The following is a 14,053-nucleotide window of genomic DNA, read 5'->3' on the forward strand; positions in this document are numbered from 1 at the left end:
TAGTAAGCCCCTTTTACAGAAAGGGAAACTGAGGCTCGGGGCAGTCAAGTGACTTACCCAAGGTCACCCAGCATGCCAGTGGCGGAGTCAGACACAGACTACCTGTCTCCTAGTCTGGGGCTCAGTCCATATCACTACCCAAGCTCCTCGGGGGTTTCTCATATACAATGCTCACAATGCTGGGAGGAGAACAAGAGGTGCTAAGCGTTCACTCCCCACCCTTCTGAAGTCCTTTGTGAATGAGGGGTAGGCCAGGGGACTGGGAAACCCATTCCCTTTCTGATTGGGGGCCTGGGATTCCCTTGTCCTGGAGGCTGTTGCTCTGATGGAGCTGTTTTGGGGTTCTGTGCTGCAGTTAGCTGGCACGGGGAGCTCCGAGCCTTCATTACTGCTTCTCCTCCCGAGAGTGAGTAATGCAGGGAGGCTGGTGTGTTGCATGTTAAAGGGTTCCGGTAAAGCGATCACAAAGTGATACTGTTTCTGGAAAGGTTTCGGGAGGGGAGGGGGATGCTAAGGGCACGGTGCTGCTGTTAGTGTGTCAGCCAGCCAGCATCCTGAGGGGTGGGTTCAGCGATGCACGTGGTGGTAGGCTAGGGCGGGAGAAGTGTGGATGAGTGTGTACTGTCTATAGATATAGATATATATACACACACACGACTGTGGCAGAGGCACTGTGGAAGAGTCACACATCAGAGGAAGCCTTGCTCCGGACAACACACCCTCAGGTAGGCTAACACCAGCCCTGCGTCTCTTTGTGTCGGTGGCTAGCAGAGCGGAGGGAACAGAAGACCACACGGGCTGTCTCTTGCTGCAAGCAGGTGCTTCTTCAGATCAGAGCATCTTGTTAGTATAAAGACAATGGGGGAGGCTTTTGGTTTTTACTGAGACTTTTTCCCCCCTGTTTAAAGAGTTACAATTAATTTAGTCTCTTTAAGGAGTTTCTCTGGCTGTGAGGGACTGAAAGACTCAGACACTAGTTTGGGTGAGAGATTCAGGCGAGGGGGGCAAAGTTTTGCCTTCACAATCTGGCTGCCTAGAAAATCTTCCTCGGACCTTATTACGTGAAAGACCAAATGCACCTGGAGGTGGAATTGCTCAGTGTATCAAAATCTACTAACCCCAAGGAAAAACCATATTGTCTTAGTGCTGTTTCTATTGATTTCTACCCTCCAATTTATTTCTATTGATATTTATCAGACAGGTATTGTTTCTTAGACTGCCCATTTTAGACGTAATTATTTTGCAGGTGCGTGATTCTCAGTTAAATAGAAAGGGGGGTTGTTTGCTATTTGGGGGGGGGGGCTGTTTTGGGCTTTGTGCAGTTATTTCCAGGAGAATTGCTTCCACCCCAGTTCAGAATTCCCTCAGTCGCTGTCCCATTGTTTTCCCCGTTCGGTATTTCTACCTCGTCTAATTTAAAGCAAGAACAAAAGAGATTGCTAACTTTGGAACTTGACTGGAGGGTGTTCTCAAAGACAGCTGAATTAGGAACAGTGCCTTGTCCTTTCTGAAAACACACAAAAAGGTACACAAATACTCTCACAGTCACCCGTGCAGGACAAGGAGGGGTCAGGATGACTGTGTTTCAATGGGGTGATGCCAGAAGGAAAAAGGCAAGGAAATTGTTCCCCAGCAATTCTTTGCCTCCGTATTGCATTTCTGAATCTATATCTGTCCTATCTGTCTCTGCACTTTTACTCATCTTATAATTTGGCCAATTATGCTCAATTGCACAATTTAGTGCATTGACAAGAGGATGCACTTGCTTTTCTGCAAGCATCAAATAAACCAGAGGAATCTATGGCCAAAAAAAATCCCTCGCTGAAATCTCACAAAAGACAGAAATATATTTTCCTTCTTATCCATCCCTTCTCACAATGAAGTGTGATTTCAATCAGATTTGCGAATTGCGTTGAGACTCTCTAGAGCCGCTAAGTAGCCTAATTATTTTGTATGGCTACGTCTTGTAAAGCAGCATTTTCTGGTTTGGGGATCAGCTTTCTTCCTTGCTCATAGGCAGAATCATCATAACTTTATATTTTGCATTGGAAGAGAGATGCCAGTGTTTTAATCGTTGCCAGTGGGGGACACTGTTGGATAATGTGGTGGCTAGTTGCTCAAATCAGCTGGACACGTTCCCTGTGACTAACAGGAGCCGAGACCAACTAGCTGCTTGGTGTTTAGACCCAGGGCCTGATCCAAAGCCCATTGACAATAATAGGAGTCTTTCCAATTGGACTTTCACTCAGGTCCCATTTTGGGGGGCTCTCATGAATGAATGAAAGAATGTGATGGCTGGATCAACGTTATAAATGAAAACTTTCGATCATGCAGGGGGCAGTTCTTTGTCGCTCCCTGGTTCGGGAATCACCTTGTCTGCTGGCTCAGGAGGAGTACGACTGATTCAGTATCACTTCACGCACTGAGTGATGGCTCTCTACACCAATATTGTCAATGTTCCTAACTTTTATGGCCCTGGAGCATAGTCCATCCTGCCCATCTCTCTCCCCCATAGAATGGTTCCTTCCTAGACACGGTGTCCAGCAACCGAGCTTCTGCCACGGACCTTAAGAGACCACTAAACAGTCAGTGGCAGGAAGAGCAGGAATTCTGAGCCGGCTGTCATCAGAGGAGAGGCAGGGTCTTTTAAATTCATTTTCCCAAAGACGCGGCGAGAGGGCAGAGATCCTGCCACCGGTTCTTTCTGCCTGGATACAGTGCTTTAGTGGGTTCGTCAATGCCGATGAGGGGCACTACTCAGTCTCTAGTCTCAGAGGGGTGGCCGTGTGAGTCTGTAACTTTAAAAACAAGGAGGAGTCCTGTGGCACGTTAGGCTATGTCTAGTGCAGCCCTCTGTCAACAGAGGGATGCAGTCATCAAGCACATCAAAATTGCTACTGAAGCAGGGATTTAAATATCCCGTGCCTCATTAGCATAAACATGGCTGCCGCTTTTTTTTCGAAATGGAGTTTTTTCGGAAAAAAACGGCAGTCTAGATGCAGATCTGTCGAAAAGAAAGCCTTTTTCAACCGATCCTGTATTCCTCAAAAAATGAGATTTACAAGATCTGTCAAAAAAGGCTTTATTTTTGACAGATCCGTGTCTGGACTGCTATTTTTTTTTAAAAAAACTCTGTTTCGGAAAAAAAAGGGCTGCCATGTTTATGCTAATGAGGTGCGGGATATTTAAATCCCTGCTTCATTAGCAGTTTCAATGTGCTTGATTTGCATCCCTCTGTAGACAGAGGGATGCAGTCTAGACATAGCCTTTTAGAGTAGCAAAAGTATTTAGGATCATGAGCTTTCGGGGGCAAAACCCACTTCCTCAGATGATAAGCTGGAGTGGACACTGTGGTATAAAGCCAGTCTCCCCTGTCTTTAACACCTTGTTGTTACATCAAAAGCTAAGTAGGGGACACTTCCTGCTCACTCAATTCTCCCCATTAGCACCAATGCTACAGTTGACAGGTACCTTTTTATCCCCCTGTTATAAACAACTTGGTTTCTGTTCTTTCCACTCCAGCTCATCATCTGAGGAAGTGTGTTTTGCCTCCGAAAGCTCTTGATTCTCTATACGTTTGTTAGACTCTAAGGCTACGCCTAGACTGCACGCCTTTTTCGAGAGAGGTGTTGTCGACAGATACTGTCGATAAAGCCTCTGTCGAAAAGGAGCATCTAGACTATGATCAGTCCTGACGCTCTCTTTCGACAAAGCACAGTTTGCATGCAATAACGCCTTTTTTCCAACAAGCACTTTCGAAAAAAGGCGTTACTCCTCGTAAAATGAGTTTTACCACCGTCGACAGAACGCGGCGGCAGTGTAGACGCAGGTATAGTTTTGTCAACAAAGGCCAACTTTTGTTGACAAAACCCTGTCGTCTAGACACACTCTCAGGTGCCATAGGGCGCCTCCTGGCTTATTCAGTCTTTAGCACAGCCGGCCTCCAGCAAGATCATGCACTGAATGGGTCCTGGCCGGCTTAGACACAGTGGGTCACGGGAACTGGTTCAATCTCCATGTCTTTGGGGGTATCACGGCAGGAGTATCATGCCTCAGTTGCCTTCTGCAATGTTGAATCCTGTTACCCATCAGTTCGTGCCCTACGGTATGAGGACTGACAGGTCTTGTAGGCTGTTTTTTTCTGGCAGGTGCCAGTCTTATTAATCTCAATGTCCAATCCAGTTCTTAGATCTTACCCACCTAGTTGCCTCAACCACGTCCTACAGCAGCAAATCCCGCTAGTTTAATCATATGCTGCTTTTAAAAAATACCAAATCCTTTTATGCTTCCCGTTCCACTTGTATTATATGGGGGAGAGTTATTAATGGCTGCGCCTGACTTATCTCGGGAGCTGTCCCCCATACAAGTGGCCTCTGTTTTATTCATGATTTTATACACCTCCCGCATGTCTGGACCCACAGCTCCCCCTCCAAAAGCCGGATTCCTAGATTTCCATAAGGCTTCACAGCTTGGCAACATATCCATAGACATTGAGCACAATGAAGCGACACTGAGGGATCATAATTATCAACACTGTGTGTTTCCCTAGTCCCAATCCCTCCAGGGATCCCAAACACGTTACAAAAAATGAATGGATCTAGCTCCCTGCGAGGCTGGAAGGGGGAGATGTCTTGTTACACACACACTTACCCCCGGAGCTATATCAGTACCCCTCTATTCCAGGCAAAGATTTCTGCTGAGCATGCCTGTGTTACAACTTCAACTATACTTTCACAAATTCCACGAACAAGGGTCCGTTCCCCTCCTGACACCCTGCCTGGGGAAATGAGCATACTCATCCGCTAACCGTGAATGGCTCACGCCACCGTGACTGGGCGCCTCTCACGGAAGCTATCGGCATCTCTTTGGAGTCCCTGCCGTCATGCTTCCCAGTTCCTTCTCACGCCCACGCTCCCTGCACTTTAAAGAGCCCCACGGTTCTGACATGGCCGTTCCGTGGAGTTTAATAAGCAGAAAGGATGGTGTCATTGTGCATTCAGAAGACCAGGTCAAATTCTTTTTTGTACCCTGGCACCGTAAGTGCTATTCCCGTTGGAGAGGGCAGTCACCAGGCTGATGGCCAGAGAGAGAAAGCTGGAGAGAAAGGCTCCTTTGCTCACGGCTTGAGTTCGACTGGCCTACTTTTGGCTACATGTGATGGTACCAAAGTTGGAACAAGACGATTGTTTGGAACAGCCTCTGTCCAGCAGACGGGTGTGGGTGGCGTTGGCCTGCCTCCCAGTCCTGTGCTGGTTGCAAGTCCCAACAGGCCTTAAGTCAGCTTTGGGCAGGGGTGGGGAACCTCAGGCCTGGGGGCTGGATGCAGCCCCCAGCTTGCCTGGATTCGGCCCCCATGCCTCAGGGCCCCGCCTAGCACTGGGGAGCCTGCACTGCTACTCCAGCCCTCCTGCTGCCCCACCGTGGGGCTGGAGCACAGAGGCTCTGGTGTGGGAGAGGAATATGGGGTGTATCTTTCTGCTTCTCAGCTAAGGGCCATGTCAGTGAAGGTTTGGGGGCTTTTTGGCTTCTCACTTGTGGCCGGCCCCTGACTGATTTTTCTGTGGGTCAGAGGCTCCAACCCAAAAAAGGTTCCCCCCCTCCCGGCCTAGGGGCTGCTCCAAACTACCCTGGGGGCTCTGGGCTCCAACTACCCTGAGTTCTTTGGCCATGCCCCCTGCCCCAGGGTGAGTGAGGGCAAGGTGGGAACTGACCTATGAGGAGAGACTGAGGGATTTCGGTTTGTTTAGTCTGCAGGAGAGAAGAGTGGGGGGGGGGCAGTTTGATAGCAGCCTTCAACGTCCTGAAGGGAGGTTCCAAAGAGGATGGAGAGAGGCTGTTCTCAGTAGTGACAGATGGCAGAACAAGGAGCAATGGTCTCAAGTTGCAGTGGGAGAGGTCTAGGTTGGATATTAGGAAAAACTATTTCACTAGGAGGGTGGTGAAGCACTGGAATGGGTTCACTAGGGAGGGGGTGGAATCTCCATCCCTAGAGGTGTTTAAGTCTCGGCTTGACAAAGCCCTGGCTGGGTTGATTTAGTTGGGATTGGTCCTGCCTTGGGCAGGGGGCTGGACTTGATGACTCCTGAGGTCTCTTCCAGCCCTAGAATTCTAGGCTTCTATTCCCTAGCTCTCCATACACGAGCTGGGGCGTTGGAGCTGCTTCTTGACCACATCTGAGCCATGTGTGTCCTCCTTGCTCAGATCTCCACCCTCCCTCCCTGGGACCCCTCTCTCTTTCTGGCTGGGCTGATCCGGGCAGCGGGCAGCTCTCTGCTCGCCCCTTGCGGCGGATCTCCGGAGATCCACCAGCAGCTGTGCCCTGCCCCAGAGCTTCACCCTGACTGGCGGTGCCCATCAGCGGCTTTGCTTATCTCGCGCACCAGAACGCGTCTGTCCCCGCCGGATCTCAGTGCATCTGCCCTGCGGCGATTGCTAGTGCCTGGAGAGGCCTGGCTGATAAGATCTTTCAATTAGCAGGGAAGAAAAGCCTCGATGGCAATCGGTGTGTCTCCCCCAGCCGCTCTGTGACAGCCCGTGGCAGCCTGCTTTCCTCGGGCATGGTGAACTTGAATTCTCCTTGGGAGGGGAGGGCGAAAGGAATGCGGCAAGCTGCCTGGAGAGCCGGGGGAATCAGGAGTCACTGAGGTGCAGTTCCCTGGCTCTCAGTATGTGAGTGAAGTCAGAATCCGCCCCCTTGGAGGTCCTAACCCCCTCCAGGCCTTGCTGAGCCGGGGAGAACACAGGCATTGTCCAGTGAGCCCGGGAGGAAGAGAGAAAGACCAGGTCTTGTCTGTGTCCGGCAGCTGCCACAAAAGACTCCCCTTGATAGGAATTACAGCCTGCTCCTGCCTTTCCCCGACCCCCAGGAGCAAGGCACTGCTGACTTGCATAGGGGCAGGATTGATGTCAGTGAGCTGGGTGCAGCTGCTCTGGGCTGAAATAATAATTAATAAACTAAGCGAGAGGAGAGGCCTTAACAATTGGGCTCCACTAAAATGAATAAGTATTGGCAGGTTGTGGTTCCTTTTTTCCTTCCTCTGAATCGGAAGGTTCCCACTGTGCTTTGCAGGATGATTAATCGACTTCCAGGCCATTAAGATTTCCTAGCCTGACCCGAACAGCCAGCGCAGGAGCATCCGCTACAGCCGTTGTCATTCAGGCGGGTCGGGTGTTTCCCAAATGCAAGAGCTGAAAAATGAGAACAGGCTTTAAGATCAGTGACCATGGGTAGAGCCAAGGGATGTGGGTTGTCAGCAGGTGGGACTGAACCTGGGACCTTAGGGGCTAAAGCCGGGAGCCTCTATTGCGTGAGTAAAAGCCAGCTGGTCCTTAGCAGATTGCACTCTCCCATCTTGGTGCCTCTGGGTTACACACGTAACGGGGCGGTCGGAGATGCTGTAGAAAGAAGACACCACATCTGTAGCATTCTTCCCACCTCCAAGGTGTTCTGCGCGCATCCATCATTAACACTGTGTGAGGTAGGTTGGTCAGAATCAGCACTTCCTCTGTATTTGACACAATAGGGAAACCGAGGCACAGAGGGGTGACAACACTTGCAAAAGAACCCCCCCCCAAGGGAAGCAGTGGCAGCCCTGCGTGAACACGCCACGCTGCCTGGCCCCACTAACCCATGCCTGGCCCATGCACAATGAAGGGGGGAGATGGCTCTGAAGGACTTTCGGGGCTGAGCTGACAGGGTGACTGCCATTCCCAGCCCCTCCTGTGGAAGCTTTTGCCAATCCTCTGACTCATTCTTCCATCCAGATTTAATGAGCCTCAGCAAAGATTAAGGTAATTCCAGGCCTTATCAGCGCTCTTCCTCGGACAGTCAGCAAACAACCGAGATTAACCCTTCCGTGCCCTCCTCTGGCTCTACTCCAGCCAGAGAGAAACTGCGTGTGCCAGAGTGCAATAAATCCGCTACTCCGGCTTTATGGGTTGCCTGGGTAACTCCCTGACACTGCTGGTAAAAAGGAATTAAGGAAACATTGTATGGCCCATTCCACCCCAGCATCCCTTCCAAGCAGAAAGAAGCAGCCCAGATTCCTTCATTTCTCTCTGGCCTTAACACGTTCCTTCTGTTCAGCTTGGAAAATGGTTTGTGGGTCCCAAGAGCAGCCGTCTCTATATTTGCCTCTCTCACAAGCCCTGGAGAAGTTAACTAGCTCAGACCTGATCACATTGGAACCAGCTCAAACGTTTGCCCCAGCTCAGAGCTGACTCTGGGTCAAACCGGGCCTTTGTTCTCAGTGTCACAGCTGTGCACGAATGAGGTTTTTTCATGGCACTGCACTCTTGAGTCACTAATAGGAGATGTTACTCCCAATGCTCAACTAATCATAGAACGCTAGAACTGGAAGGGACCTCAAGAGGTCATCAAGTCCAGCCCCCTGCCATCACGGCAGGACCCAGTACCATCTAGACCATCCCTGACAGGTGTCTGTCTAACCTGCTCTTAAATATCTCCAGAGAGGGAGATTCCACAACCCCCCTAGGCAACTTATTCCAGGGTTTAACCACCCTGACAGGCAGGAAGTTTTTCCTAATGTCCAACCTAAACCTCCCTTGCTGCAGTTTAAGCCCATTGCTTCTTGTCCTATCCTCAGAGGCCAAGGAGAACAATTTTTCTCCCTCCTCCCTGTGACACCCTTTTAGATAGTTGAAAACCGCTCTCATGTCCCCTCTCAGTCTTCTCTAAACTGAACAAGCCCAATTCTTTCAATCTTCCCTCATAGCTCATGTTCACTAGACCTTTCATCATTCATGTTACTCCTCTCTGGATCTTCTCCAATTTCTCCACATCTTCCTTGAAATGTGGTGCCCAGAACCGGACACAATACTCCAATTGAGGCCTAATCAGTGCAGAGCAGAACGAAATGACGTCTCATGTCTGGCTCACAAAACTCCTGTTAATGCCTCCCAGAATCAGATTTGCTTTTTTTTGCAACAGTGTCCCACAGTTGACTCATATTTATCTTGTGGTCCACTATGACCCCTAGGTCCCTACGTGGACTTCTCCCTAGACAGTCGCTTCTTATTCTCTGTGTGTGCAATGGATTGTTCCTTCCTAAGGGGAGCACTTTGCATTTGTCCTCACTGAACTTCATTCTGTCTCTGATTAACCAATGAAACGAGCACTGCCAATAGAAGTATTAGAATCACGGGATCCCATTCAACGTGGAACAAGTAGCTGTAACCTCCATAGGTCTCTCTGGGCCAAGTTCAGTAGTGACATCCACAGGAGTGTACTCATAAGCCAGGCTGACGGGTGGTGGTCAACACAGCTGAGATAAAACCCCTACATGTTAGCCCCAAATCATAGACCTGCTCTGGCTACTTTGCATGATCCTCAACATGAGCTGCCACATTTGTGTCCTGCACTGTCACTGCACCTGTTTCCTCCTAGAACTACTGGGAAAACAACTCATGGGTCCCACACCAGCCAGCTGAGCTAGCTGGAGACACCAGGGCCGGTCATGCTGGACTATTGTAACATGCAGCAGTAGCGTAAGGAGCCACAATCCCTTCTGTGGGGTAGCACCAAGACCCTGGTCAAGGCAGCACCTATCAGGTATGCTTGGGTCTCCATGGATTCAGCATCCTGACACCGCTCTGAGACACCCCCATTTTGCAGCTGGGATAAATGAGTCACAGCAAGGTGAAGTGACTTGCCCAGGCCACACAGTGGCAGAGCTGGAAAATGATCCCACTACTTATGAATATTCATTGTGTAGGAGTTAACATTACTAATTAAGGTTTTAGGGAAAGTAGTAATAAATGTGTGAATTAACATACTAAAATAGATAAAAGGGTATAGCTGTTGCCAATTTGTTGCCACTCGGCCATTGTGTTGACTGTCCGCGGTAAACATGCACGGGCAATACAGCAGTTCTGTTTACCCCAGCTGCTCCTGGGTCGCCTGTTTCTTCTCTAACCACAATGATCTGGTTCTTTCTTTTAGGCAGCCAGTTAATCCAGTCCCCGGGCTCTCAACACTTTCTCATTTTTACTCTGTAATTATAAAATGAATCAATTGGAATATAAGTATTGGACTTACGTTTCTGTGTATTGCATACTGAGCAGTCGAAACACGTCATTGTCTGCACGAAAGTGTAGCGTGTACAGATTTAGCTGGGGCGTTTTATGTACGTATTGTAAAACTAAGCAAATATCTAGATGAGCGGAGGTATCCCCCCCAGAAGACCTCTGTGTACTCCCAGGGATGTGTGCCTGGTTGAGAACTTCTGATCTAACCTATCCCTCAGATGCCAGCACAAGGTGAATTCTTAGGATTTATATTCCAGTGCTGTGTCCTGGAGCATTTTCCCTTTTGGGCACAGCCTACATGCAAATGTCCATAGATTAACTGTGATAGGGCGACATCACATGAATGGAACTGCAGCTTTTGTGGGCATTCCCCCAATCTCAGGTCTGTGCTATGCAAGGCGGGATCCGAGAGAGATCTGATTGCTCATTTTCAGTAAATCGATGCAGCGGCAACAGCTGGTTAGGTAACATTATCCTGTGGCCACGTTCCAACCCGCTGACGGTATCACGGTAGTCAACTACCCCAAGGGAAATGTTTTTAAAGAGTATTCGCAATGTAATATGCAGCCCTTCAGTTCTGCTCCCCTCGTGCCCTAAATGAAAATTGGCTTCTGAATATGAATATGCATAAATCAGAGATGCACTGGACATGATACCTCATGTAACATCGATTTTAATGCTACGATCTGCTGAATGTGTACATGCTATTTTAGTGCATGGATCATTCTTGTGTGTGAAGTTAGAAATATGAAGTGTGGACCTGTTTATACTTCTAAATGTGCTGGTGAGGGCTGTTACTCATGCTCCTGCAACGTAATGGCTCAGTGATTAAGCCAATGACCCATGAACAGTTCCACAAAGAATTCCCATCTTGGGCAATAGGGATATAAGGGGGGGACACAAAGAATAGGAGCAGTGGCCATATGGCAGAAGACCCCCCCCCCCTTACCACCTAAGCTGGAAACATGTGAGATCGAACAAGGAGACGGATCAGGTGCAAGCTAGGAAGCTGCTTAGTTTGTGAAATAAATGGTTAGATCGATTGCTTAGGTTAAGAATTTGCATGTAACAAGCTTCTTAATAGATTAGAGTTGGTTGGCATTCTTTTGTTTATTTTAACTTTGTAACTTACTTTGATCTCATTGTTTTCACTTGCAACCACTTAAATCCTGCTTTTGATACTTAATAAAAACACTTCTGTTTATTATCAAGCTCAACATAAACAGATGGTATGGGGTGGGGGGAGAGAGGAGCAACTACTGTGCATATCTCTCTTTCATTGATAAAGGGGGTGGAGTTTATGAGCTTTCTCTGTGTAAAACTTTTACACAGAGTAAAATGGACTGATTTGGGACCACTAGCACTATGTTTCTCAACCTTTATTTATAAAGTACCCCACCTTTTTTAAAAAAATTATAAGTACCCCCCTGTACCTACAGTTGTCAGATACACAATTTTTTTTTCTACGATTGGAGCCCATTTGTTTAAACAATTTAATCGTAGCCAGGCGTGCAATGAAATTTTTGGGTGTAAAAAGTACAAAAATAAGAAAGCGCTGTAAAACTTAAAATAAAAATTCAGTTTTCTCCAAATTACAGTTGTGTTGACGTACCCCTCCCCCCACTTCTCTCAAGTACCCCTAAGGGTACTGGTACCCCTGATTGAGAAACACTGCTCTAGCACAAAGGGAACAGAACCAGGATCTGGCCCTAAGTCTCAACGAATCTTGTCCTCCAGCCTTCTCTGATTTCCCACTTCCTCTCTCTCTCTCTGCCCCCTACAGACGTTTAGGGATTCCACTAGCTCCTGTTTCACACACAGCTCAACCCAGCAATCCCAAGCAGAAGCAAACGGAATGCTGTGGTCTGAATCCTGGTCTTATTGAAGTCAGCCCAGTTGTACTCTCACACTGGTTTGACACCAGCTGAAGTCTACTGTCTGTGACCAGGTTGCTCAGGGGCGGTGGGTATCCTAGGAGGGGGAGGCTTTGCCTTCCCAAACCACCAGCCTGGCCCCACCCACACTCCTCCCCCAGAACACCTGCTGTAGACGCTACCCCCAGTGCCCACCCTCCCCATGTTCTGGAGCCAGGAAGACTGGGCCATGCACCACCTGCCTTCCTCGTGGTGCTGAGGGGTGGGGCCTGGGCAGAAGGGGTGGGGTTGGGGGCGGGGCTGTGGGGCTTACCTCCCTCATCCCTACCTTCATTCACCACCCACAAGGTTACTCTTGATTGACACTGGTGTGAGCCAGGTCAGAATCAGGCCTTGTTCTGTTGACTTCAGCTGCGTCGGGATTTGGCCCTTTTATCAAACATCTCATTTTTGTATTTGCCCAACAGCAATTGCAAGCGGAATAGGAGACAACGAATGCTGCAATCACATGCATTATACCTGATTGCTCCTTGCAGCAGGGAATTGGCAAAAGGCATACCCAAGTGCTTCATTAACCTTGGAGCCCGCCATATCATCCCAATTAAACAGTATGTTTCCTCTTGCAATTTGTTCATCCCTCACTATAGTCATCAGAAACGTCTCACAACCCCCCCTCCTCCTGCACTCCACTGGCCCGATTCATCGTATTTGTGATTATACAGATGAATGGGATTTTCAGCTGTGAGCTGCTAATCATTCAGACAAAAGCAGTTTATCCCCATTGTGCAGAATGACACTCTGACGAATGAGACCGGTGTGGCAGGAATGACCTTCCCTTGCACCAAACGAGTCCTGATTTTCGTTTTTATATGGTGATGTGCGCTAAGGCTAAACACCCGGCTGGAGCTATTCACCCAGCAGAGTAAGACTGATGGCAGATGAGCCTCTGGATTAAGAGAGTCAGATCTACCTCTGCTAAGCTAAGTCTATTCACAGTGGCAAAAAAAAAAAAAAAAGTTAGTCTTAAGACACAAGTTCGTCATGAAAGTGAGAAATGAGACAAGCCGCTTCTATATGCACTGCAGACATATCTCAGATCTGTTGTGGTGTTTGTGGCTGTGCATTCCTTCAGCTGGGGCCAGTTCAAGAAAGTCCTGGCTTGACTAAACTTCTCCCAGATAGGTATGCTCCAAAGGAACCCTCTGCCACCCACTGGCTAGAGCACAGCGTGTTCTGGTGATGCCATCTCCCCTCCGCCCCCCGAGAAGGACCTGACAGGTCCCCCTACACTATGGGCAACAGAGAGAACTCCTCCATGTGGTGGGGAGACCTGGCCGCTTTCTAGGAAATTATTTCGACATAACGAAATTTGAAATAACAACTCCCGAAATAACAACATCCAGCCTGCGTGTCCACATGACGGGGGAGCCTTGAAATGCGTCAGAGGCAGGCTCTGTTAATATGGACGCGCTTCCTCGACTTAGAGCCCCAGGGAGCACTGGGGAGTGATTAGTCTGAATTCCTTGTGGAAAGCAGGAGTTGTTATTTCGAAATAACGGGTTTGGTCGTGTGGACGCTCCGCTTGTTATTTTGGAATAACAAGGGCCGATGTCTTTGCATCATGGTGATAGGACAAGAAGCAGGGGGCTTAAACTGCAGCAAGGGAGGTTTTTGGTTGGACATTAGGGAAAATCTTCCTAACTGTCAGGGTGGTGAAACACTGGACTACGTTGCCTAGGGTCGTGTTTCTCAACCAGTGGTACGAGTACCCTCAGGGGTACTTCAGAGACGTCTGGGGGGTACATCAACACAATTGAAATTTGGAGAAAACTGAATTTTTTTTTCAAGTTTTACAGCGCTTTATTATTTTTATATTTTTTACACCCAAAAATTTCATCACCCACCCGGCTACAAATAAGTTGTTTAAACAAATGTGTTGCAATGATGGGGAAAAAATTGTGTCTGAAAACTGTAGGTACTGGGGGTACTTACAATTTTTTTTAAAGGGGGTATTTATATTTTTTAAAGGGGTACTTATATTTTATAAACCTCAAAAAAAAAGGTTGAGAAACACCGGTCTAGGTTGTGGAATCTCCATCACTGGAGATATTTAAGAGCAGGTTAGACAGACA

General features: G+C 48.4%; 1 protein-coding gene across 1 annotated transcript in view; it reads left to right on the plus strand.

Annotated features, from left to right (window-relative positions):
• The first annotated feature begins 587 nt into the window (after window positions 1–587).
• Window positions 588–14,053, plus strand: part of PNOC (prepronociceptin) — a 43,202-nt gene continuing 29,736 nt past the window's right edge. Inside the window, exon 1 of the mRNA XM_006116718.5 lies at window positions 588–725. The gene's annotated coding sequence lies outside the window, so the exon portion shown is untranslated. The remainder of the gene's footprint in view (window positions 726–14,053) is intronic.

This window comes from Pelodiscus sinensis, chromosome 3 (genome assembly GCF_052426305.1).
Source record: "Pelodiscus sinensis isolate ZL-2025 chromosome 3, ASM5242630v1, whole genome shotgun sequence".
In the NCBI taxonomy this organism is placed as follows: Eukaryota; Metazoa; Chordata; order Testudines; family Trionychidae; genus Pelodiscus; species Pelodiscus sinensis.